Raw genomic sequence first — 25,237 nt, forward strand, 5'->3', positions numbered from 1 at the left:
GATGAGGTCAAGGACGTATTGTATTGTAGTGCAGTGGCCCAGACCTGTCCACCTCAGAGTAGCATGTCTGTCCAGTCCTATGATTAATGACCACCGGGATTCCCCTGGTCATCTACTGAACCTCTATTGACACCAGTCCACCTTTCAGTAGTGATATTCTGCAGCACCTCAGGGCTTCATGGAGACTTCAGTAGTCCACACTGAACGGATCTCCTCAGACATCCTAGAAATTAAATTATGTGCTGAAACACATTAGAGCTGAACCGTGTTACTTGTTGACTGCATTTATTTCTGTGTTAAACTACTGTCAGTTCCCATTACTTGCACCAAGCCACCAGTTGATCTATACAAAGTAGCATCATGGCAACAGGGATGGCAATCCTGTTTAGTTCAACAACTACTGGATGGACTGTCACTGAAACTTTACACATCCCTCCGAAGATGAATCCTACTGACTCTGGTAATTTACTGATTTTCCCTCTAGTGCCACATACAGGTTTGTTTAATTAGGGGGATTTTAAATATGTTTTTGTTTCTTTGTTTGTCAGAGTTAATGTTGCATTTTATTTCTCTGGCATATATGTACAAAATGAAAATTAATAAAAAATGGAATATCAAATATCAATGCACAGTTATAGATAAATAAATAAAAGCACTACTCTCTGAAATTACTGGTGTTACTTAACAACATGTTTCAAACTGCAGACTCCTACAAATTGAAATCCCATCGTAAGTCAGTGCTGACTTTGAGCTGAAACATGGCTTTTACCTCCACTTCTCTGCACATCAAGTATTTAACACAACACACACTTAAAAGGCATAGCAGAGGACCACAGGCCATTATGTATTTTAAAAAGAGGGGCATGGTGAGCGGCCAGGTTATGCTCCTCTATTCTTCTTATTCTTCCTTCACCAGAGCGGTCGGTGTCAGTAGGAGATGGCGGAACAATGGAGGTGATCTCTCTGATCTCAGTGCGTCTATTGTGGCTCGTCATATTATTAATGTTCATCTCTGAGAAAAGCCACGGCCTCTGCCTCGCTGCTTCGGCATCGCTCTGTCATTTTCTCTCTGCTGGACTTTCTCTCTTCTCTCTGTCGTATTTTATCTCCATGCAGCTCTGCCATCTCCATGCTGTATTCTCGCTGTTACACACACACATGCACACACAGAAAACGTACAAAAATACAACAGTCCACAAAAGTAAGTCATTGTCCCAAAGTCATTATCAGAGTAAGTTCATCAGTTGTAATAGTAAGACAAATTTTTCAGATCTACAGAGTATTTGGATGATAACTATAATAATCTTTAGAACTGTGATGCTGCAGAGAGGTATAATTATCTTTAGATTCGTTCCCAACATGCCTTCACTTCCAACGCACATTCCCACTCATTCCCAAGGTCTTTGTACCCCTACAATTGTGCAAAAACGGCAACACTTTGAAGGTATGTTGCCCACTCTCCTTTCAAGACACAAACGAGAGAAGCCATGGTAGCTGTCGCTCATTTATCAGTGGTGCTGTGGGCAGCCCATGCCTTGCTGTGCCGTGCTTGGGGTCAGGCTTCCTTCACTGTGGACTCAGAGTAATTATTAACCTACTGGGATTGTCCCTCAGTCCTTCAGTCATCTGGGACTGCTGAGTTTCAATTGGCAAAGGTCATGACAAGGCAACACACTGATGAAGAAGGAGCTAGAGAGTGAAACTAGAGAGAAGCTGACCGATTAATTAAAACTGGAAAAATTAGACCACTTTCATAACAAGAGGCGTGGATCATGGATTACACAGTTCTTATCTCTGTGCAACATTTAAAAGGTTATATTCTGTATTTCTTCTTATTGTCAACAAATCCAATTAAAAGAGTAAACTTGTTCTTCTGCAGTGCTGTGCGGTAAAGCATTACTCAGTAACACATTACAGTAATGTGATTACTTTTTTCAGAAATGAGCAGTGTAAGGGCTTATACCCTGTATTCTTTTGCCAGAGTCCACTTGTGTCAGCACCCTGATGAACTGGCTCCATTCAAATGAACGAGATGGCTGAATTTTAAGCCAGCTAACAGTACATACTTACAAAACTGGCTGCTTGTTAAACTGTTTTCTATTTCTACACCTGTTAACTTGTCACATCTTGACATGAGGATGTGGAGCCTTTGGAGTGGGAGGCATCTTTGACAGAGTTGGGTTAATTGATCACATTTTGAACTTTCCCAGCTCTGTTCAGTTGTGACATAGACTGCCATAGTTGTTGTCCTATTATGATTATTGTGAGTCAATCAAACATACACCGTCCTGATTCCATAGATACTCAGTACCAAATGTATAAACAGTCCCCAATAATGCACTATTTTCTCCTGTTTGTGTAATGTTTGCTAATGTCCGTTTGTTTTGGACATTATTTAGCCTTTTTTTTTTAAATTAATTATTTGCTTCTTGTCTTTATATTAAAATGGATGGGCTTGGTGCCACAGGTTAGGGAGATCAGAAAGGAGAGACCAACACATTTTGGTCTTTTCCATTGTGTAACATTTAGGAGCATCTATCAGCAGAAACTGAATATAATATTCATTGGTATATTTTCATCAGTGTATAATCACCTGAATATAAGAATTGTTGTGTTTTAGTTACCTTAGAATGAGCCATTTTTACCAGTTTTTTTACCCTGTGAGTCACCTTCCATGGAGTCTGCCATGTTAAAGCCCAGAACAGACAAAACAAACACTGTTTCTATATTGGGCCTTTATCGTTTTTCACGTTTCGTGACTGCTCTAGGTTCTCTTACACACTTCACAGCCCATTCTCATTATCAGGTCATCGAATACAGATGCAAGCAGTGTTCAGTTAGTTGCAATCTGCAACTTCACCACTAAATCCTACACAATGGTCCTTTAATACAAGCGCAGGTAGCTATTTCTACTTAGTCTATCTCACAAGTTAAGAAAGAGCAAAATGAATTTTTAAAGAATTTGTCTGTGTATAAAATGCTCAAATTTGACATCACAATATTTCTTTCAGTCGAATCGATTACTTAATTGACAGAAAATCAGCTACTATTTTGATAACCAATTAATCATTTAAGTCTTTTTCAATTGTGACAATTTGCAGATTTAATTTATCTTAAATGGCCCTAAACAGAATATCTTTGGACATTTTTTTAACACATTAGTTGCAGCCCCACTAGAAACTGAAAATAAACACTAATGATCTTTTTTGTGTCCCAGATGTATTGAAATGATCATCATAAAAATATCCTTGTGTCCTTGATAACATTCATAACAATCAGGTTTTCTTAAAATATTTTAAAATGTCACTTTTAGGTTTCTGTGATGATACAGCTCTTTCTACCCAAACTAAACATAACCAAAAATGCTTCCTCCTTCTCACTCAGCTCGACCCCCTGTGTGTGATATAACCTGGGAAAAAGTGTTTTTTTAACCATGGGAAGAGCAGGGTGTGGACGTTCTCTACATAAAACCCACCACCTCAAACTGAAGGTAATTTATACTTCTGCTGTGGCATTGTGGCCTACAGAGCCTTTGTGATGCAGCACACAACACATCTTCTAAAGATGTTTGAGTTTTGTGGGGAATAAATTGGGCTGTTCGTCTGCGATCCAGCATTATATCATATTCGGCTAGCTTGTTGGTGCCACTGAGGTGGTGAATGGGCCGCCAGAGGCCCAGCCACTAGCGGGTGGTCTGACACAGAAAGGTTAAATATGGTTCAGCTACGGACGCCCTCAAAGGGCCTTGCTGTTAAAAAAATAAGTTATGTGGGTTGTATGTCTTCGTGCAGTCAGGAAATTGACAATACTGGCGCAGTGAGGCACAAGGCTGTCCCAGGGCTGAACTTCATGCTTGACCGTCCAATTGAAAAAAAGAGTCACAACATCACTTGTTTCCGGTGGATTTATTGACGGCTCATCAAAGCCCTGGCTAGACGAGAGGTGTAAAATCAACACAATGACCATGCGTATATAATGGTTATATTCATAGAGCTTCTTTGTACTTAGAACTATGATAACAAACTTGAACTCTTCATTGACAGAAAACAAAAATGCAGCAAAATAAATGGTTAAAACATTAACATAGTACAAGCATCAAATGGTGCCTTAAATACTAGGAGAGACACTGGACTATAGCCCTGCATTGCACTGCTATAGTGATCTATTGTACTACTTGTATCATTTATTTATACTTTGTAATAAAGGGTCAGTTCACCCATATTACAGAAAAGTATTAACAGTTAACAGTTTTCATAGTTTATTATTTTTCCTTTGCTTCCAACCCCCACAGGACAAATATCTTTTTTTGATAATAATTTCTTGAATCATTTCTTTAAAATGCTGACGCAAACCTCCAAATTGAAGTATGTCAGTTATTTAACCTGATTAAAGTTGTCTGTTGTGGTTTGTTTAATCAACCTTTGGTAAAAAAAATGTAAAAAAGTAATTCCACTGTAAAGTACACTGTCTATTATTCAGATATGCTGCTTTTGATTTTTTTAAATGCCAGTCTTCAGTGCCCTGAGCACCACATATGAAATCCTCATTTACTTCCAATATATAGTGATGCAAAGTGGGAGGAGCTATTCTGGGCTTCTCTGGTCCCAGAAGTAAAAGTCTCATACATTTTTCCTATAGACAATGTTATCCCACAATGTTTTCGAGGTTGAATTAGCTGAAATTCTCCTTGTTGAATCATTGGTACAAAAGATTAACAAATGCATGAGAAAATTCTTTGATAAAGAGCCGAGGTATTGGGCGTCTTGGGCCAGGTGAGCTACCTGGTATAGCGCTCGTACCCCATGTACCAAGGCTGAGTCCTTGCTGCAGCAGCCATGGGTTCAAATCTGACCTATGGCCCTTTGCTGCGTGTCATCCCCTCTCTTCCTGTCTATCTTGAGCCATCCTGTCAAATAAAGGCAAAAAAAAGCCCCAAAACAAATATATTTGGCAGTCCTGACTCTGCCAGCTCCCACCAAAAAAAGGGGAGCATTGGTGGAGCGGAACCTGCCAAACAAGACTTGATGAGACACTTGTGACTTTACAGTGTAATTATTTGTGCAAGGTGTACCAGTACAGTACAGACTGATAAATACACAAACCCATTCTGTTATGGGGTTCAGTATGACCTACTGAGCAGCGAAGTTTGAGGAAAGATGGGGTAATGAGTCTTAGAGCACTTTATAAATCAGCTTTTATTTATTTCAAAATTACCATTTAATACTTGCCTTCACTGTAGGGGTACATATGACACCAAAATGAGGATAGGTAAACTGCATAGTTCATAAATAACTCAGATGTATGTACAGATGTATCTCTGTGTAGTCCAGGGAAAAGAGCAGGAACATACTGTAGGATCATACAGCAGGCCGTAGTCACCGCCATGAACAGCAAAGGACACAACACTACAGCCATTGATAAACCTAATAATAACTGTTTAGCCAGGTAAATCTCTCTTGGTCTGATTTAAACAAGAGGGATTGTTTAAATGGGTTTGTTTGCCTCTGACATGGTAAAAGTAAAAGTTGCGTGTTTTCATATTTTCCACAGCAGACAGAGGTGGGAAGTGGAAAGAGGGTGTCTTTTTGTGTGTGTGTGTGTGAACAGGATGGGGAGAAGCATCAAAGCCCGGGGAAGAGGTCCCTGGCTGGCCCCCCACTGCAGCCTTGTTCACATGAGAATCAATCTGGTGCCAGTGTTTGATGTGAACCGCAGATAAAAGAAACTAAACAAAGAAAGACAGCGGGCAGATATGGAAAGATGGGGCACAAACAGACAGGGAGATTAATGGGACAGGCAGATAAAAAAAGTAGAGGTATGAAGAGGGCCACATTTACCAAAGAAGACAGGAATATGGTACATGAAAAAGACAGGGACAAGCAAATGTACAGACATTGTAACAGGAGGCCTTAAAGATGCTAGAAACACACTAGGGAAGACCCTGAAAGGCAGACAAAAAAATCAAACAAACTGACTGACAGAAACATGTAAGTAGGAGGACAAAGTGAAAGACAGACACGATCCATCAGTCAGTCAGACATCGAAGGGGCAATAGAAGGTTCAAAGACAGCGAGGTGGACACCAATGCAACGTCTTCTCGCAGGGTCTCCCCGTGACGCCAGGAACTCACATTAGCATCACAATGCAAACTGCAGTATCATCATCGCCATCACCATTATCATGAAAAATGAAAATCATATTGAGTTCGGAGCAAAGCCTTCAGCCAGACAGATTTCAATAAAGGATTCACCCCTATGGAATGTGAAGGTATCTCTCTGGTTATCAGTGTTGTACATTCACAGAAAAACACTACAATGCTGACATACTGTGTCAAAGGTAAAAAAGCACAATAATAAATCAGAAATACCCTTTTTAAACCCTCACGATCAGAGTCGAGAACTCCCCCCTTGCTGGTCCATCAGTCGGTCGTCATGCTCCTCATGGAACAGTGTAGGAATGTTGTTTTATTTGTACTAAGTTGAACAGAAAAGTCAGAGCTCTGTTATCATGGGCCACACGGGGACAATGAGAGGCGGAGAGAGCAGCTTTTGGGTCTTTTCTTGTTTTTATTTCAGTCGAAACAGGCTCTGACATTGTTGTTCTTTCTGCTAATTAAGCTGTTAGAGAGAGGGGCTGGTCTGACAGGGCCCTGCTTGGCGGGGAGGCAAAGAGTCAATGGGCCGAAACTGAACAGGAGACATTTATGGGCTGCCTTAAGCTATTGTTTCCCCCCACCGTGGATCTTTTCAGGCCGGCCGCCTCTGTCTCGGTGACCTGTACAATGAGAAGAATGCCACTCCGAGAACCCAGAGCCGGCCACAAAGAGCAGCCCCACAGAATGAGGATTTCACGGCACTGGGTCGAATCCGGACGCTGCCAAGATTCCATGGATAGTTCTCACTTCTTCTGATCGTCAGACACTCTGTGTCACTGTGTTTGTGTTATGAAGGTGGATAAATATTTTGTATGCAGATGATGTATTCACATACTCAATTACACAAGACAAATTAGTAATATGGTTGGTGCAAAAGCTGTGTAAATTAATTGCATAATAATATTAAAACACATTAATTTTTTTACTACTGTAAGAATTGTGAAAAGTTTATTTTCCATCAAAGTATTTTAAAGTATAAATCTCAAATTAATATGCTCAAAAAAATCAGATTGAAGCTTTAATCAACTCTTACAGAATGGTCCCTCTAAGTTTGTCCAGCAGCAGTTGTTTGAGCCACCTGTTCCTGTTACAGAAGCTGTCGCCCAACCTTGCAGATTAAACAGGTGAGATTAAGGCAAAGCTCTGGGCAGCTTGCAGAACATCCCCTTACACAGGCTACAAACACCCCTTCTGTGTGTGTTTGTGTGTGTGTGGATGCTCTGGTCCATTTGATGGTCATCCAAGCGTCTCTGTGTGTTTACTTGGACCGTGAGGCAGAGCCTTCCTCTCTTGCCGAGTCACACAGCTCTGTCGCTGGCCTGAAGATGAATTTGTGATCTGCTTAGTTGTTGCAGAAAACTTTACTTTTTTTTTTCAAATTGCGGTTTTCTAGTGACTTAAAACAAACCATTTCTGTGTCAACACCACCTGCTTATGTCTTATCAGTGTGCCAGTTTCTGCTCCTTTAGCAACTGCCATGTGTTGTCATAATGTAACTCCATTTACCACAAAGTGTTGAATGGCACTTTCAGACGAGCCAGCACCTCGCACAACAAAGCGGCCCAATTATAGAGCCATTTATGTGTTTGTCAGGGGCTTCAAATGGGCACTGGTTTCTCGGGGTAGCCATATTGGCGAGGTCAGGCACAGCATCTGAAAAGGCAGCTTTATTACAGAACAACCCATCCCTCTCTTAGATGAACACCCAAGAAGAAATAAATGACAAAAAAAGGAAGAAATAAAAAATGACAACTTTGTTCTTTATAACAGTTTGGCTGAGCCTGCCTGTCTGGCTGCTCTGCGGAGCGCAGCAGCATGTGTTTCAGGGATTGTCCTGGAAGCGGGAGTGCAGAAACAGCAGGGAGCAGAAGACAAACAGGCAATTCGTGACTCATTAAACACGGCGACGGTGGCCAGCACAGTGGAGGGGTGTGAGGACCCGCGTTCCAACCGGGCGATAAACCCCCCCTGTACCAGCTGGAGCAGGCATCTGTCAGCCGCACGCCGCACCACGCCACGCCACCGATTATCAGCAACAAGCCATATCTGAGTTGCCGGCCACAGCCATTTTCAAACACCCTACACTTACATAACAGCCCTGATTGGCTCACATGGGACCCGCAGGTCCACTGACAGGCTACACATTGGAAAGTTGTTGCAGGCCTAGTCGGGGAGGGGGGCAGAGCAGGTCTCTCTCTCTGCTACACCAGAGGTCAACTCATGTCATTTTGTCATTTTATTATGAGCAGCAGGTTGGCAGTTTGGTTTGGGAGGCCGTCTGTTAACAGTGGCCCATAACACCAAAGCAAAGAAAGGACACCAAACCCAGAATAACAACCTGCTCCCAGGGCAAGAGTTGAAGTCCAGGTAATTTTAACTACAAACTTATGGCACATACAACTGAGAGTTATTTGTAATAGGCCACTGCGCTTGTATCTGTCCTTGAAAAACTAAAAGAAATGCATATACAGATTGCACTGGGTGAGTATTGAGACCCCGCTTTTGGGGGAACTGTGTCAAATATCAATATTTCATATATGAGTGCAAAATATAAATAAACCAATATCTTTAAAGCGGATATAATGTATATGTATATATATGTGTGTGTAATGTTTAAATGGTCACAAACAAACAGTTATTGCCGGTATTAAAATACGGTATTAAAATACTAAATTCTTGCTGCTTGGGAGCTGTGACCACAGATACCATGTGTAAGTATACAATTTGCAATGAGGGTTAAACATTTCTTAAAAGTGTGATAGCTGATATACTAGTGACTCCACTTTCTTTAACCACTATTTATTCATCCGTCTGTCTCAGTGAGAATAAAAAAATGTCAGAAGAGAATATTCTCCCTGAAAAAATGAGGTGCTAAGCCACAGAGACAACATAACTCAATAATAACTTATGACACTGTGGATGCAAGGTAATCAAAATCCTCCATCGCCTGGAAAAGCTCAACATCAGCACAACTTTGCAACGAGGTAAAAGTTTGCTCTCAATAGAATTTAACGAGCCGCTAACTGCCTAATTAAACGCTGAGAGCAGATAAAAGCATGAAATATAGATAAGCTGGAAACACTGCCTATAGCAGAGGAAGACAGTGATGTCTCCTAAAGCCACAATCAGCAGAGCAACTAAACCGTGCCTTGTCCTCCACCCGGTTGTGAATGTTTAATAAAAAAGTGAAGCTAAACATGCTGCCTCGCAAGCCATGAATAAGTCTGAATCGTCTGCCAATGGAGCAATGTAAAAAAGTGTCTTACTTTCAATGAAAAGCCGGTGTTAATGTGGTACTTCCGAAGCCCATGGCACTTTCTAGGACTGAGGGATTAGGGCTTTAACAGCGCTCGTGGTGTGACAGAAGGGGCCTCTCCCTCTCCTCACCAGTGGTAGCCAGGGTTGTAATTTTGACTTTAGCAGCCTTTACGACTCCCTCTCCTCATTTCTCTGGAATATGAAAACATCAGCATATGGCTGCCGACAGCACCGAGGCTAAGGAGTCAATTTCCCATAAGTAACATTGGGACAGGGGTGACATTCATTTCATTACTGCCCCCCTGGCTCAAAAAAAGACGACAGAGGAGATACAGAAAGAGAGACTGAGACAGAGCTACAGAGTGAGAGGAGACAGATGGTGAGATGCACAAGGACAGAGAAATTCAGAGGGAAAGAAAGAGAAAGACAAAGATGGTTTGACTCTCATTTTCTTGTACCAGCAGGTCTTCATTGCCTCACTGTCTCAGTGTGCAGTTCACAGAGTTTCATGCGGCTACCAGGAACAGAAAATCTGTCCGTCAGCTGCCAAAGGTTCCGGCTCCGCTCCGTTCCTCTGAGCACTCTTAAAAACCCGCTGTTTCACACCCATGAATTACACTATTTATGGCCCTGGTTAAAATGGGCAGTTTCTGGGCACGCTGCATGTGTGTGCCTCTGTTTCTGTGTGTGTGTGAGTGAGTGTGGGTGTGCCATGTGGCAGATGGGAAGCAATATGGCACACCTCTGCCCAGACAGATGTGGCACAGCACATCACAGTGAGCCGGGAGAGGGATCGCAAACCTCAGGAACATCTGGACCTGTGGCAACCTTCACCCTCAGCCAACAAGCTAACTTTACCTAGCTGCTAAGGACCTAGGAGGAGAGGAGAGGAGGAAATACTGGCACGTAACATGTCACCAGCCCATGCAATCCCTTACATTGCATCTTCATCTCCAACGGCATTTTGACTGACAGATGAGGAATCTCACCTCCCTCAGTGAGGGCCGTCAATCAATTGTTCTCTGGAGTGGAGCGCTGAGGCCTGTCCCAACATGGGCCTGTCATGGCCTGCTGCACAGGAGTACATTCCCACCACTCAGGGGGCAGCCTGGCCGGGGCAGACTGGGGCTTCTATCAGGGCCGGAGTAGGGTGAAATTGGATGGTGGTGGTGATAATGATGATAATGTATGAGGACAGGAGAGACAAGAGTGATAAACTTTTGGTTTCCGTTAAATCCCCTGCTGATTAGGGAAGACAGGGATGATCAGAAATATTTCAACAACAATTAGAAAGTTTGTATCCTCAACACTTTGGTAGTTCCCTGACTTGTCTCGACAACTGCTGGATGGATCTCAAATCTCAGCATGCAAACACTAAACTTAGATGGTGAACATGGTACACGTTAGGCCTGGTTAACATTAGCATGTCAGCTAGGGCTCCACAATTAATTGCAATATTAACGAAATGGCAAGAAGCTGCAATTTTTTAATAAAAGTAAAATGTGTGTAAAAAGAGCATTATAATGAACTACATAGACCCCAACAAATGTCACATGACAATGTTAGTGAAATATGATGCAAAAATGATCATTCCCACTAATCGTGAATCACATTGCAATTGCAGTATCTGTCAAAATAATTGCAAAATGCCTTTTTTACCAGCACCAGCATGTCAGCATCATCATATTGCCACACTGACATTTGCATAGCTCAGCTTCATAGAGCTGCTAGCATTGCTGTACAATATGCGAAAATGTATGCAAAACATATGGTGGAAAACATATCAGATGCAATTTGGTGATAGTGGGCTATAGCAGGCCCATAGTGATGGAACATCAAAGTAATTATTATTATTAACACTGCAGTTTAATGAAACAAAAAATGTGGAAATGCAAAGTTTGTCAAATCTACTGGATCTGAAACTAATTCTAAGGTCTGAGAAGAAGAATAAGTGGTTAAGTCATTTTGAAAACAAGTTTCCCTCCTGCCAAGACTGTGATGAAACAAAAAAGTATTTCAGTGTGTTTCATAGATAATATTCAACATTAGGTAAACCATAATAACACACTGAAGCCCAATTAAACAATCAGAGAACAATTTCACAGTAGAGCAGACAACAGTTAATTAGCTGACTTTCCATGGTAAGAATAAAGCTAACAATTATGTTTTGTTTTACTGTAACATACAAGACACAGAGATGAGACAGCAGTGTGAAATGGCCACAAAAGTAAAAGCTTTTTTTGTGATATCTAGCACGAGTAATCTAATTGTCCTGTGTGCCTTTTTATTTATAGGATACAAGCAAAGTGTGATTCCCTGTCAAATTAAGTACCAGTCCATTACATTTCATTTACAACTTTTAAGTGTTGCATTAAAGGGCCGGTATGTTGGATTTAATGGCACCTAGCAATGTACCTGCAGAGTTCAACTCCCTCTCTTCAACCTCTCCTTTGCAGCCAGAAGGAGAAACTACAGTGGCCCCAGCCCTGTCTAGAGCCAGTGTTTGGTTTGTCGAAATACACCTTCAATTCACAGAGTTAGAGGCAAAAATATTAGTGAAAAGGGATGCCATGGCTGAATTTTAAGGTAAGGTTAATACTTGGAGTTAAAAGCAGCCTTCAAACTACGTCCACTAAAAGTGCTCTTATTTGCCAATTACAGGCTTATACTTTGTCACTATCAGTAGCTTGCTCGACCACCGCTGCTCTCTCTTTGTGAAGTCAGGTCTTTTTTACCTGAAAGTAGATTCTGCAACTTTTTTTTATTTGGCATACCCTGTGGTTTCCACCACCACAGCCTAAATGCATTACCTGCATTCAAACAAATAGGAGGGCAGGTAATTCCGCTCCCATGCCTGACTGGTGTCTGTAGTATCTCTTCTTCAAACATAACGGGTGAAGCAGCCTGTCACTGAAGGTGCTGCCCAGTGCTGTCACAGTGCCACCTGCATGGAGTGGGACATGTTGTCCATCAAGATGATATCTTAGCTATCGTTCTTGTTTCTCCCACCACCTCCACTGGGTCAATGGGGCATCCCAGGGCTGAACGAGAGTCTGTCAGCAATGGCTCTCACTTGTTCTTCAACTCTGGGTGTGTGTGGAGAACGAACTGCACATGCAACATACAGAAGCAGGATTTAGGATTCACTTCTGCTTGCAAATCCAATTAACTTTGCATATCTAACAACTCTTATTATTGGAAACAATGATAAACACAGATTGTAGCCTGTTTAAATGTTCTTCTTTTCTCTTCATCTACAACTGCTACATCTTGGCAGTAGTCAAAGGTCAGATCATTTAATGGTGTTATATTATTTCCTGTGCCATTAGGAACCTCCTGTGGGAATAACAACAGACATATGTTGGACAGAGGTGTGCTGGATGCCTGTAGACTGTTGTCCAGATGTCCTCCTGTCATCCGGTCAATATGGATCACATCCTTTCATTCTTCCTTCTAACCAAAACATCCCAAACTTTAGGACTTTAAGCAGCCAAATTAATACATTGGCACTTTTGAAACAGTAAATCTTTTCATTGATAATATTGTTTTACTTGAATGTATCAGTTTATCACCTTGGAGTCTGTCTATTAATCGTAGAGAAAACTTCATTTATATATCACATAGAGACAAGCTGAGAAAATCCATCATTTATTGCTTAATTAGTACATTTTTAAGGTTATTTTGGGTTCTAAAGACCTACAGCTAGAAAGTCCCCTTGGTGTTTGCATACACAGTTGTATAAGGAGTGTAATCTCACATTACATTACAGAGAAAAACCAACCGACAGGGGCCTTCCTCAGCTCCCTTGCTCTCTCAGCTCTTTGAATAATTAGTGATGTGTGTCAATATTGTGGCCCATAGTAACCATATGGTGGGTGCAGGCAGACAGGCCATTGTTGGGAGCTGTGAAATATTGTGTATCCCTGCGAGGGCTGGAGCCAGCAGAGGCAGGAAGTGTTGTCGGGACTGACAGGGACATTGTGCGCTTGAATGGGCAAGTCCTCGGTGGCAGGGAGCACCGCGGACCCAGACAGAAAGTCTTGACCCTGGCGAGAAAGGCTGATTAGGCATGGTGCTGCAGGCCTCTCCTTCATCCACCCCCACCACCACCACCACCACCCCTCTCATCCACACACCCCCACTGGAAGCCGTTAGAGCCCAAGCGGAATACAACAAGGCCACTTAACTCAGCGGCGCCTTTTCACCGCGCACATAAAAACACTCATATATTCATGTCAGGGGTGGAGAGGAGAGGAGAGGGATGGGGTCTCGCGGCTGCACAGTCAGTGTGTGAACTGATTAGAGTGTGTGTGATTTGTGGGAATGACAGTGGTAACATAGAGAGGGTGAACCCAACAACTGATCTGATGCCTCTTAGGTATAATAGAATAAAGTATTTTCAGATTTTTGACCATTTTCTTTAAGCAGTCCAGACTCACGTTTTAACATGCATCAAAAGTAAGTGATGTAATTAGTGTGCTGTGTAGAGGACAGATTGGAAATGATGCTAAGCTTTTGTTTTACAGTCCTCATATCGCCACAGTATAATCAGACAAACACATTAGTTCAGATGTAATAGAAGGAGGCCAACATTATCCTGTCACATTAACAAGCTGTGGAGTGCATGAAAACTGAGCGACTAGTGCATCCTGACACAATACACAAATCCTTAAAACACCATTGGAAACCCCAACAAATATCCGACTCTTAACTCTGCAAACATTTAAATTCAGAAAATCCTTCAAAATGTTGAGGAGAGACATTTTATTGTAAAACTTCCTTGGCAAACATCTGAACTTTATGCCAAACATTTTATTTGTTAATTATTAACCATTTAATAAATTAAATATTTAAATGTTTAAAAAAGTCCATGTCACTCACAAGATTACTGAATAAATCAGTGCAGTAATTAATGAGGATTAAAATGTGCTGAATATGTGGTACATTTTAAATGACTGCAGGCGGTAGAGACTAAAAGGATCCAGAAACTTTTAACGTTTTTAAATGTGAGAAATGAATTTATGCTAATGTTATCATTTTTCCACAATATGATAATATTTTTGATTTCTACAAAACAGCCTGGGCTCAGTTGTGTATTTTGTAATTGTGGACGGGGGACTTATTTTCCTTCCTGCAAAACAAGCTGGGTAGCTTCAACAGAGGAGCAAGTTCATCTGGTTCAGTTTCATTTTACCGTCCTCTGAGGTTTCTGCTCCTCTCTGCTCCATAACTGCCTGATCAAATACGCTTCCATCCACGTCCCCTCTCCTCCTCATCTCTCCATCCTTTTCCTCTTTCATCCCGTCCTCCTTTCCCCTCTCTGCCAATTATCTCTCCGTCAGTCTGTCACACTTTGTAGTCTAATAAAGGCGTCCTAAATTGATGCCCATCCCGCCTTTATCCCCCTGATAAAGCACAACAATTAAGGCTCATGTCTCTTTGCTCAGTGCCTTTGATGGCTCACAAAGCTGCACCCAGAAAGAGGGAGAGGTGGTGGAGTTGCACTCATGTTAGCGCGCAGCTCTCTCTCTTTTCTCTCTCTCTCTCTCTCTCTCTCTCTCCAATGTATGCACAAAAAACACAGGTATGAACACATACACAGAAAAATCTGTGCACAATAATGCATATCCGAGATGTGGACTCACATGTCACATGACTTGGACTGGAGTCGGACTCGAGTTGTGAATCCGATTACTTTAAACTGGAGAAAATCATAAAAAAAACTTGCAACTGGACACACCTGTGACTCTGGACTTCTCTTGGACTTTAGCCCTTTGGTTTGGAATAAGAGGTGAGGTGACAGATGACAAAAAGCACAACAGAAACGTAATCAGTGTCAAATTCAAGGGTAATAAAAACTCTAAAACTGGACTGGATTGGACTTCATTTTATAGCCCAGACTTGTGACTTGCAAAACAACGACTTTGTCCTACCTGATGCATATGCACCAACACTCACCGTACATAAACACAAACTTACAACCACAAAAACAAACACAAAATGTGGAGGCAAATCAGTTTACACTCACTGGCCATTGGCTTTGGAGTGGGCGTGAAAGTCTACCTGCAGGATCTACCAACAGTCTAAACACCATCTAACCAAGTCTTGCTCAAGGAGAGGTCAGGTGACCTGTTGCAGGAAGACAACAGTGGAAGTGTGAGCGTAGTGATGCCGACCGTTTGTTGTATTGGAGTACAGAAAGCGTAGCTTAGTGTAATTTAAAAGATTTTCAATGTCATGGCTGAATATTTAGCTGATTTAGCTGAATTTCATGGCTGCCGTATTTATTTGAGCCAGAGTGCACTGATAAGACTGACAAAGAGATTGAGAAGGGGGCATTAGGCAGAGGAGGGTGAACCAGCTGCTGAGTGAGAGGTCCAGGTTGGAAAATACTAAAGTTACCCTGTAAAGGTCCAGTGTAAAGGATTCAACTCCCTCGCTTCACCCTCCCCTTCCAGGAGTTAAGGGGAAACTACAGTAGCCGCAAAACAGAAACAGCCCTACAGCCAGTGTTTGGTTTGTCTGTTCTGGGCTACTGTAGAAACATGTTCTACATGATGGACTTCATGGAAGGCGACCTGTGTCCAATTTAAAAGGCTCATTCTAAGGTAACACAACGATTCTTATTCCCAGGTGATTAATGAAAACTAACTATGAATAATATATTACATTTCCACCAATAGAGCCTCTTGAATGTTACACACTGGACCTTTAATTTTGAGACACTATTTTCATGTCAGGAGTTCAAATGCCACATTCAAAACATGTTTTATAAAGAATGTGAAGCTGTAATTGTTAACTGTTATTGCTATTTTAAGTAATTATGTTATATGTTATAATGTAAATAATTTGTATGACTCTGTATAATCTTCTGTAGGCTGTATCTTGGCCAAGCCTCTTCCTGGTTAAATCAAGGTTGAATAAACTCTACTGCTAAGTTCCTCCCTTTACTTAACAAACAACTGACATGTCAAACAAGAGAAAGAGAAAAAATGTCTCTGAAAGCTTCAATAATATGTGAGTTTATGTAGTGTAATAATATAACATAATATGAGGAGGTTGTGTTATTATATTCCCAGCTATCTTGCTGTGAAATGTGAAAAAAAATCAACAAACTCTTAACTGCCTTTTGACGGGAGAACAAAAGTTTCTGTTTTTGAGGGAAGAGAAAATTGTTTGGAAATGATTGATAAGAGTCTTGAAACAGTAAAATGTGGTAAACAATCATATTTCCTCAGGGTATTTCAAATTTGGTTGATGAGAATTAAAGCATAGATAATTACTGAGTAAATGCCAAAACATTTAGAACAAAATAAAAAGGGAACATTTAAAAAACACAGCATGATTCCTGCAAGAATGTTCAACATGTTACCTCTTTGTTTATTGAGTTGTGTTTTTTTCCTATATGCCATGACACCAGGGGGTAAGCCGTAAATTTGAATAGTCGGTGAAAGTAAATGGAAAGGTGTGAAGGAAAGCAGAAGACACAACATCGTTAAAATCCATCTTCGGTCTGTGAAGGATTCAGATACACAAGACTAACTCTGTTGTTGTGGTAGAAAAAAAATCTAATCTGCACCCTGTTATTACATTCTGCATCTTCTCACCGGAGATGGATCTGAGAAGTGAACACAAACTTTTCTACTCAAAGAAACATAAAGTTACAGAAGCAAAGAATGGTCTTGCTTGCAAAATTTTTTGAAGGCCATTATCTTGATATCGCAAGTTAATCAGCCCGTTATCACAAGAAAACAAAAGATTGGCTTCTCTTATCACTGCCAGCATACATACAGTAGATGGTGTATTATAGATGTAGCACTGGTTCAACATAATGGACAATGTATGGAGGAACGATATGCAATGTGACAGATAATATTAATTTTTAAAATGAAGCCAGTAACCAGGAAAAAGTGTACGAAAAGAATCTGGATATTGTAGGACACAGTCAAGGATCAGTCTTCTTCTGAGATATTTTGTCAGTATTGCATCACATTGCAAATTAAGTATGTAACATTTATGAGAGTTTATTGGCAGAAATTGAATATAATATTCACAGGTATGTTTTCATTAATGTATAATCACCGGAATATAGGAATTATTATGTTTTTGTTACCTTGGAATGAGTCGTTTTCATCTACAGATGTCACGGGTCGCCTTCCATGGAGGCCGCCATGTTGAACAGCCATATTACCAACATTTTGAGTTTATTGCATTTGGCAGCCACCATGGTTAAAAGTGGGTGAAGTGACGGAGTTGCAATCAGCAATTACACTGATGCCACTAAATCCACACACTGGACCTTTAAATTAGCTCTCATTCATTTAGGTGACAACTTTTTAGTTCAGTTATGAATCTTCCCCGACAGTCATGACAGTGCGGCTGAAAACAGGTGTGATCAAATGGAAGAGACACTCACTTTCAAGCTCTCCATAATTATCTCATTAACTTGAGAAAACAAAAGTCCTTTTTTCATGATAAATTATTTTGTTATCTTGAGAAATCTGCCTTGTGTTGGCTCGAGATAATGAGATAAAATAACTTATGATCTCAAACTAACAGCACTAAAAAAATAATTGCAAGCAGGGTCATTTGCCATATCTATCTTAAGTTTACTGACATTAGCAAACATTGGACCCCTATAACCTACTGGTCATACCAGATCAAGTGAGACGGCTGCAGAAAAAGCCCTGAGTTTATGTAATTGAGCAAAGTTATATTACTTATGAACTCTTTTCACTTTTATTCATAAGAGGACAAATGTGTTATTGCTTCTGTCGGTACTTATATAGTCTCACTTTTACATATTAGGTTTAAGGTCAATCAGCAGCATTTGTCAGCAATAAATACGGTGTGTTTGTGAATATACTAGGAGATTGCAGAGAAAGTAGACCCAAAGCTGCAGGAGCATTGGTAAAAAAGAAAGAAAGAAAGAAAGAAAGAAAGAAAGAAACTCAAGACATCATTGGCAGGAGTTACAAGTTGACAATAACCAGCAAACTATTGACATACAGTGGTGGACAATGCTAATCTTTATTACACACTACGTCATACACTGAAGCACAAAAAAAAATATATAAGATGAAGGAATAGAAATAACACTGTCACAATCAGCTTTATTGGCCAAATATGTGTAAGCATGCCAGCATGAGTCCGGTTTCAAGTGGCTGCCAATATACTCACACACTTTCTAAGAATAATGTTAAGAAATACATATATATGCATATACATACATAAACAAATAGACAACAACATACAATGCATGTAGATTTAACAGCTTCGGAAAACAAGGATACAAATAATGTAAGGATTTGAAAGCGGCAATATGTGCCGGAATAAATATTGTAATGTACTAAATGACTTTATATACATACAGTAGTTTGTCAACAATATGTATAGTCTCAGGTCACTCTCAGGCCTGTATTGTGTTTCTTCAGTTAATCTGCCATAGTGTATTCTATCAAGTGTTAGATAGCATGTTTACTGTAAGCTCTCCAGTGGTTTTTCTTCTTCTTTGGCTATCATTTGGTTGATCCACATTTTGTGAGAGCTGTGCTGAGGCTGTGAGGTCTCTCCTTCCAGCAGCAGCAGCTCAGCAGTGTAGTTACCTGGGAGGCAAGGCCTTGTGAGTCAGTAATGTTGCTGAAACAAAAGCCCTGACAGCAGAAGTGTGGAGAGAGTGATGAGACCCCCTGCTGGTGTGTTAGCTAGCCTGGCCTCGGAGCCTCCTCCCTGGCTTTCCCTTTCAGACTCCTGCCCCTGAGGGTTCAGGGCCCTGGAGACACCAGGATCCTGTAGAGGCCCGGGTCCTGGTTTACCAATGGTCACTGCTCATGCAAACATTGTATTGCCTATATTAATCAGATAATATAGTAATGGCTTGAAGTGAAGCTACTGGTTTGTGACAAAGCGCTTTGATCCATTTCATAGAGAGAAGTCATATTTACATAAAACCCGGCTCTGACCATCACATGTAGGTCTCCTCATGTTATTGCAGGAGAGTCTTCCAGTCCTGATCTATGTACACGAGAGTGGGGGTTACCTTTTCCAAGCGCATTATAAGATTTTTATTAGACATTAAACTGTTTTTCCACCAATCAGAAACATGTTTATTGTCCCCTCTCTCCAACTCTACATACAGTTTGGGTTGCTGAATCAACAGCATTGTTGCCAGGTTGTCATGGTGTCTGATTGTTGAGTATCATGTCACGCGCCCCATCACAGCCGGACGTCCCTCTGAGCTTGCAGCCGATCCCATGGTCACCATGACGTTTACCTTGGCAACCACAAGAGGCTGGCAAAGACGGGGGAGCCAGGAGAATTTGGTGGTGTGTCACCTCACGTCAAAGCCACAGTGTTTAACAGAAAGCAGTGTGAAGCCTCTAAATACTAACCAAAGGTATTTTTGGAGACATTTTCATAGAGGTTCTGTATTTGGAGAAAGTAAGTCTAAAACCACGTTACATGTCATGTTTTCTTATCAAGGTAAACTATACACTGGGGGATTCATTCATACATTCTTATGCTCAGGCACAGAGAATCAAACATCCACACACAGTGGTAAATGGTAAATGGACCGGTACTTGTATAGCGCCTTTCTAGTCCCCCTTCCGACCGCTCAAAAGCGCTTGTTACACCGGAAACCATGCCACATTCACCCCTTTCACACACATCACACAGTGATGGCAAAGGCCATCCGAACCCAACTTCGCCGATTAGGGACGACCCGCTCTGCCCTGCTCTGACAGATGATGGCAATACCATTGGTTTGATACAGAGCATCCAGAATATAATGTAATTTTTATGTGATTTTCCCTCCTGAATCAGGTACCTATGTATTTATAATATATAATAGGAATTCAGATCTTCTATTTAAGTACAAGAATCAGTATCTCACAGTAAAAACACTTACAAGTCCTGAATTCAAAACTTTACTTGAGGAAATGTACATACGTATTAGGAAAAAACTGTAGTTTAGTATCAAAAGTACTTTTCATGCAGAATGCCCCATTTAGATTGTGATATTATTATATATGTTGGATTATTTGATTAATATTATTGATGCATTAACATGTAAAGACCAATGATGGTTGAGGTAGAGCTAATTTAAAGTCATTTATACTATAATTTTTATAATCCAGTTTGGCATGTGCAATAAGAGCCCATAAACAAGGCATCAAAACTGGTGCATTACTTCAAAATAAATCTTTTTGCTGATGATATGTTATCGTTGTCTGACACATGCCATTCAATGTCATGTGCTTTCAACATCATTCAAGAATTTGAAAAGCCTAGCCTACAATAAGAGTGAATTGATTCCTTTGAATCGGTTAACATTGGTTTTGCTCTTTTTATTTGAAAAAACACGATGATATGTATGGTATTGTAAAGGGCTATACAAATAAACTTGAATTTGATTTTGATTTGATTTGGTATGGATGGTACATAAGAATTAACTATTACATCACCCGATTCCATCAAATTAAAAGTAATTATTATATATATATTATATTAATACATTGAAATGGACAATTTTATAATAGACCATACAGTTAGACTGCAGATACATTGTGGCAATAAGTTATAAGCTCCTCTAAATTCAATCAAGGAAATAAAAGTATTGTAGAAAAACAATCAAAGGTAAAGTGCAGCATTTTTTATTTAGATTTTAAAAGTTTCTTGAGTTTTGGCACATTTAAAATTATCATGACGTTGTTTCATCTGTTTGCAGCATTGCAGCTTAAAGTGTCTTCACCCTGTTTAGTTCCGCTTCCTGACGATCTGAGAGACCTGCTGTATTGGGCTTATATTCTTCAAACAGATTGCTAGGTGATTTATAAACCAGCATCACCACTAAAACCTTCTATAACTAACTGGAATCCAGTATAAAGAGTTAAGACCAGGAGTCATGTGAGTCTTGTCTTAACAAGGCTCATGTTATGACTGTGCTGAAGTTGTCTAATAGTATTTTTGGGGGAGACCAGAAGAGAGACCAGCACAATAGATCACCCTGCTGGAGATGAAGGCATAAAAGACTTAAATCTTATCTGGACATGATGTGTCTTATTATTTCTATTTGTTTGAGATGATAAAATGCTGATTATGTTGTTATTGCCCTGATGAGGCTGCTGAAGTTCAGACTTGAGTCTAAATGTCTGGGCAAACTCCCTCATTCAAAAGAAAACACAGGAAAACGTTTTGACAAAATTAATTATTAGGCCCTAAAGAAGTGAAAGTACACAAGGAGAAACAAACAGATAGATTACTTACTATGAAGACTCTGATCTGCCTCTCAATTCAAACTGACTGGCTGCACCAAACTCAAACAGGCCTACACTGCCACCATGTGGTAGCAGTGAAAAGAAACGTAAGAGTTTCAGCTGTCCTGCAGAAAGTCTTTCTATTTATCCATATTGCCAAGTAACTCTCACAAGTCTAGGCTCCTGTAATCATCTAAAACAAGAAGTGGATATTAACTTATAATGTTCATTGGTAATGGTTAGATGCTGTGTCTGTGTTATTGTATCTAGACAATGTTTTGATATTGTGTTGGTTTCCGACAATTGATGGCGTGTAGACTTTATTTTTAAGTAGGGAACAGTGTTGGTGTTTTGTCATCTTGTATAAAATAAAATAAAAGATATATGACTTAAATCCTCCCAGCAGCATAAAGAGGTAGGAAACACAAAAGTATATACAATAAATTAAATAATAAATTGAAGATCTTAAACTTTATAAAATGTATATCATAATTCCATACAATATCTGACACCATATACATAAATAAGTGCAAAAATTTGCAAAGGTAGTGTAATTCTGAAAACCTTAAATAAAAACCTTGTCAATCAAAGGCTGCTGTACAGGAAGAGGTTCATTTTATGCAGTTTTATAAGCTAGACAGGCTGTAAACCACCAAAGCTCGATGCAAAGGCCTGACCGTGCTAGACTTCAGAGACAGGACATTTAGATATTTTTCTGTATTTTAGTAGGGATGTACAAAATAAAACACCTCCATATAAATTAAGCTGATTAGATTTTATTTTTCTTTAGTTACCAAAGTTAGTTAGTTAGTTAATACAGGAAATTACATTGAGTAAATGTTTCTTCTTTACTTACATATATTAAATTATAATCAGCAGGCCTTCTACAACTTGTACTTTAAAAGTTGTTTGATGCATATATGTGACAACATTTACTTGGAACCCACTTATAGCTGCTTGTATATTCTTTTGTAATTTACGTTGCAGGCACTAGAGGGAGCCCTCTACTCAGTCTTCACCACTTCCTGAGCTCATATAAATGTACAGCAGATGCAAATTCCTTCTAAACTGACTGCAACATGAGGCAGTGTTTAAATATGACGCAAGTTTTGATGAGAGGGAAAAGTCTAAAATAGGATGCAGGGGAATAATCCTTTAAAAAGGTTTCAGGTAGACTTTACACTCCTGGACAGCTCCTCAATATCATCCATACACACCGTACAGTCCACACATCTGGAGTTTAGTCCTGGTCTGGAGGTTCTGTCACTCTTCTCTGACCCTCTCTCTAAATTTAACAGCTTGTCGTCACGTGTGTCTCTCATATTTCTGCTGGCCGATGGGACCAGCTAAGAATAGAAGAGCACTGACACAGATTAACACGGCTGGTGTCTTTCTCCCTCTCACTATTTCTAAAAACCAATTATTTTCCATCTGTCACTCTTACAGCCATGAACTTCCTCCGTCTCTGTGTGTGTCTTGACCTTAACGTATGTTTAACTACTGACCTCGTCCATGACAGTGTGTGGAAGAACAGGGGGAGGAAGGAGAGGAGCTCGCTGCCGAACCTGCAGTCTTAATAACACAGTTAGGACCACAGCAACCCTGACAGACTGGACTTTGGCTGTAGGTTTTGTATGTCTGTATTAGTATGTTTGTTGAGCATTAATGGGCGGAAGGTAAATACATGTTTTCTCTCTCTTTTAGACATCCTAGTTTCCCAGCATGTACCAGCAAGACAGTTCAAAGCTGCCTGCAAAAAGACTCAGCTTACAACCACGAAATTTCCTTGACACAAAGCTTTATCTATAGCTTTGAACAGGAAAGACAAGAGAGTCCCTCAGTGACTCCTAAATGTCAACTCTAATCCTGGGATGGAGCAGGATTTCCAGTAGGGTTGTCCCTCGTAAAGAGTGTTGATCAACAGGCACCCAATCACAGTTACCCAACTAAAACTTGATTGGCTCATGTGCAGGATGAGCTTCAAATGCATATTTATTTTGCCTGTCCCTTTTCTCCTCATCTGTCTTTGTCTCTCTATATGTAAACCTGTGTGTGTGTGTCTGTGTGTGTGTGTGTGTTGGTGTGTCCAGGTCGTATCAGTTCAAGTGTAGAGTTGGAAGGTTATAACAGTGCCGTTGATGACTTTCTCCAAACAGCAGCTTTGTGAGGTAACACAACTTGAATGAGCGTTTAGATTAGCTAAATGCCAAAGCAAACACAACTCGCTGCAGCAGCTAACGCAAACAGACCAAACCGAGGCGACTGACTAAAACACGCCTGCTGAAGGCAAATCATTTCAGGACCTAGTTAAGTCCTTGACAAACCCATCACTTTACAAGGTTACTAAATGGACCTTGTAAAGAGATGGGTTTGTGCTGTTGTGAAGGTTTTGTTTGTATCAAATGATATTCCTCAGCAGAGCAATGGACAAACACATTTTAGGACATATTGTCCAGTGGTGCTGCTAAGACTATATATTTGCTCTGCTTCTTGGTTGGAGTGCCATTAAACTTTGTACAGACACTCATGGTAAGCAGAGGTTAAAGTCTAATGACGTTGATGATCCCTTAACCTAGAGCGGCATCAACATAACATTTTTAGACATGTTTGCATTCATTTATAATCACCTTAAAATAAGAATTATTGTGTTTTTGTTACCTTAGAATGAGCTGTTTTTATCTACAGAGGGGGCAGGTTGCTTTCCATGGAAGCTGTAGAACCGCCGTGTTTCTACAGTAGCCCAGAACGGACAAACCAAACTCTTGATAGATGTTGTTCGTGTTTAAAGCTATCTGCAACTACACCGCTAGATGCCCCTAAATCCTACACACTGGTCCTTTAAAAGTTTTAAACCCATATCTTCCCAACCAGCAAACTGACACCGGGCCTCTCCAGCCAGGTGGAATCTGACTCAGGATTACAAGGCTCGAAGAAAAGCTGCCCTCCTATTTATGCATCTCGGTCAGCAGATAGTCTTTCCACAATGTCAGTGCATAATGCTGGACGTTAACAGCTGGGTAAACACATGAAGGCAGTTTATCCACTGAGGTGAAGAGGTTTTATGACTTTTTGTTTAGCAGTCGTCGTCACTGAGAGCAGTTAAAACACCATAAAGTTGGTAAGTGGAGAACAACATATCTCCACTGCATCCCAGATATCTGGATAAACACAGGAGATAGTCTTATCTTTACTGTGGGCGGTCCGCCTGTGAAAGCAAAATTAACCTTCATCAAGGTGGTGTGTACACGGAGGAAGGAAGTGTGGTGGCCACAAGAGGTAGATAGGGAAACAGTGAGTGAGTGAATAAATAAATGAATGTTATATGTGTGTCCCATTTAATCTGTGAGGCTGTAAAAACCAAATGCTAATGTCAGCATGTTAAGATGCTAATGAGGACAATGCTGCACTGCTGATACATGATTACTATATTAACCATTGTAGTTTAGCATGTTAGCATGCTAACATCAGCAAATTAAGAATACAGCTGACATTGCTTTGTTGGTATTTGATTTGGTAAACTAAAGTATTAGACAATTCAAATTTGGACCTGGTGGTTAAAAATTATCAG

General features: G+C 40.4%; 1 long non-coding RNA gene across 1 annotated transcript in view; it reads right to left on the bottom strand.

The window, feature by feature from the left end:
* Nucleotides 1–21,537: 21,537 nt before the first annotated feature.
* The window catches only part of LOC118329288, an 18,727-nt gene continuing 15,027 nt past the window's right edge, over nt 21,538–25,237 (bottom strand). Inside the window, exon 3 of the long non-coding RNA XR_004796782.1 lies at nt 21,538–21,549. This is a non-coding gene — a long non-coding RNA (uncharacterized LOC118329288). The remainder of the gene's footprint in view (nt 21,550–25,237) is intronic.

Source organism: Morone saxatilis, unplaced genomic scaffold (genome assembly GCF_004916995.1).
Source record: "Morone saxatilis isolate NCDOM2014 unplaced genomic scaffold, NCSU_SB_2.0 Contig19, whole genome shotgun sequence".
NCBI lineage: Eukaryota > Metazoa > Chordata > Actinopteri > Moronidae > Morone > Morone saxatilis.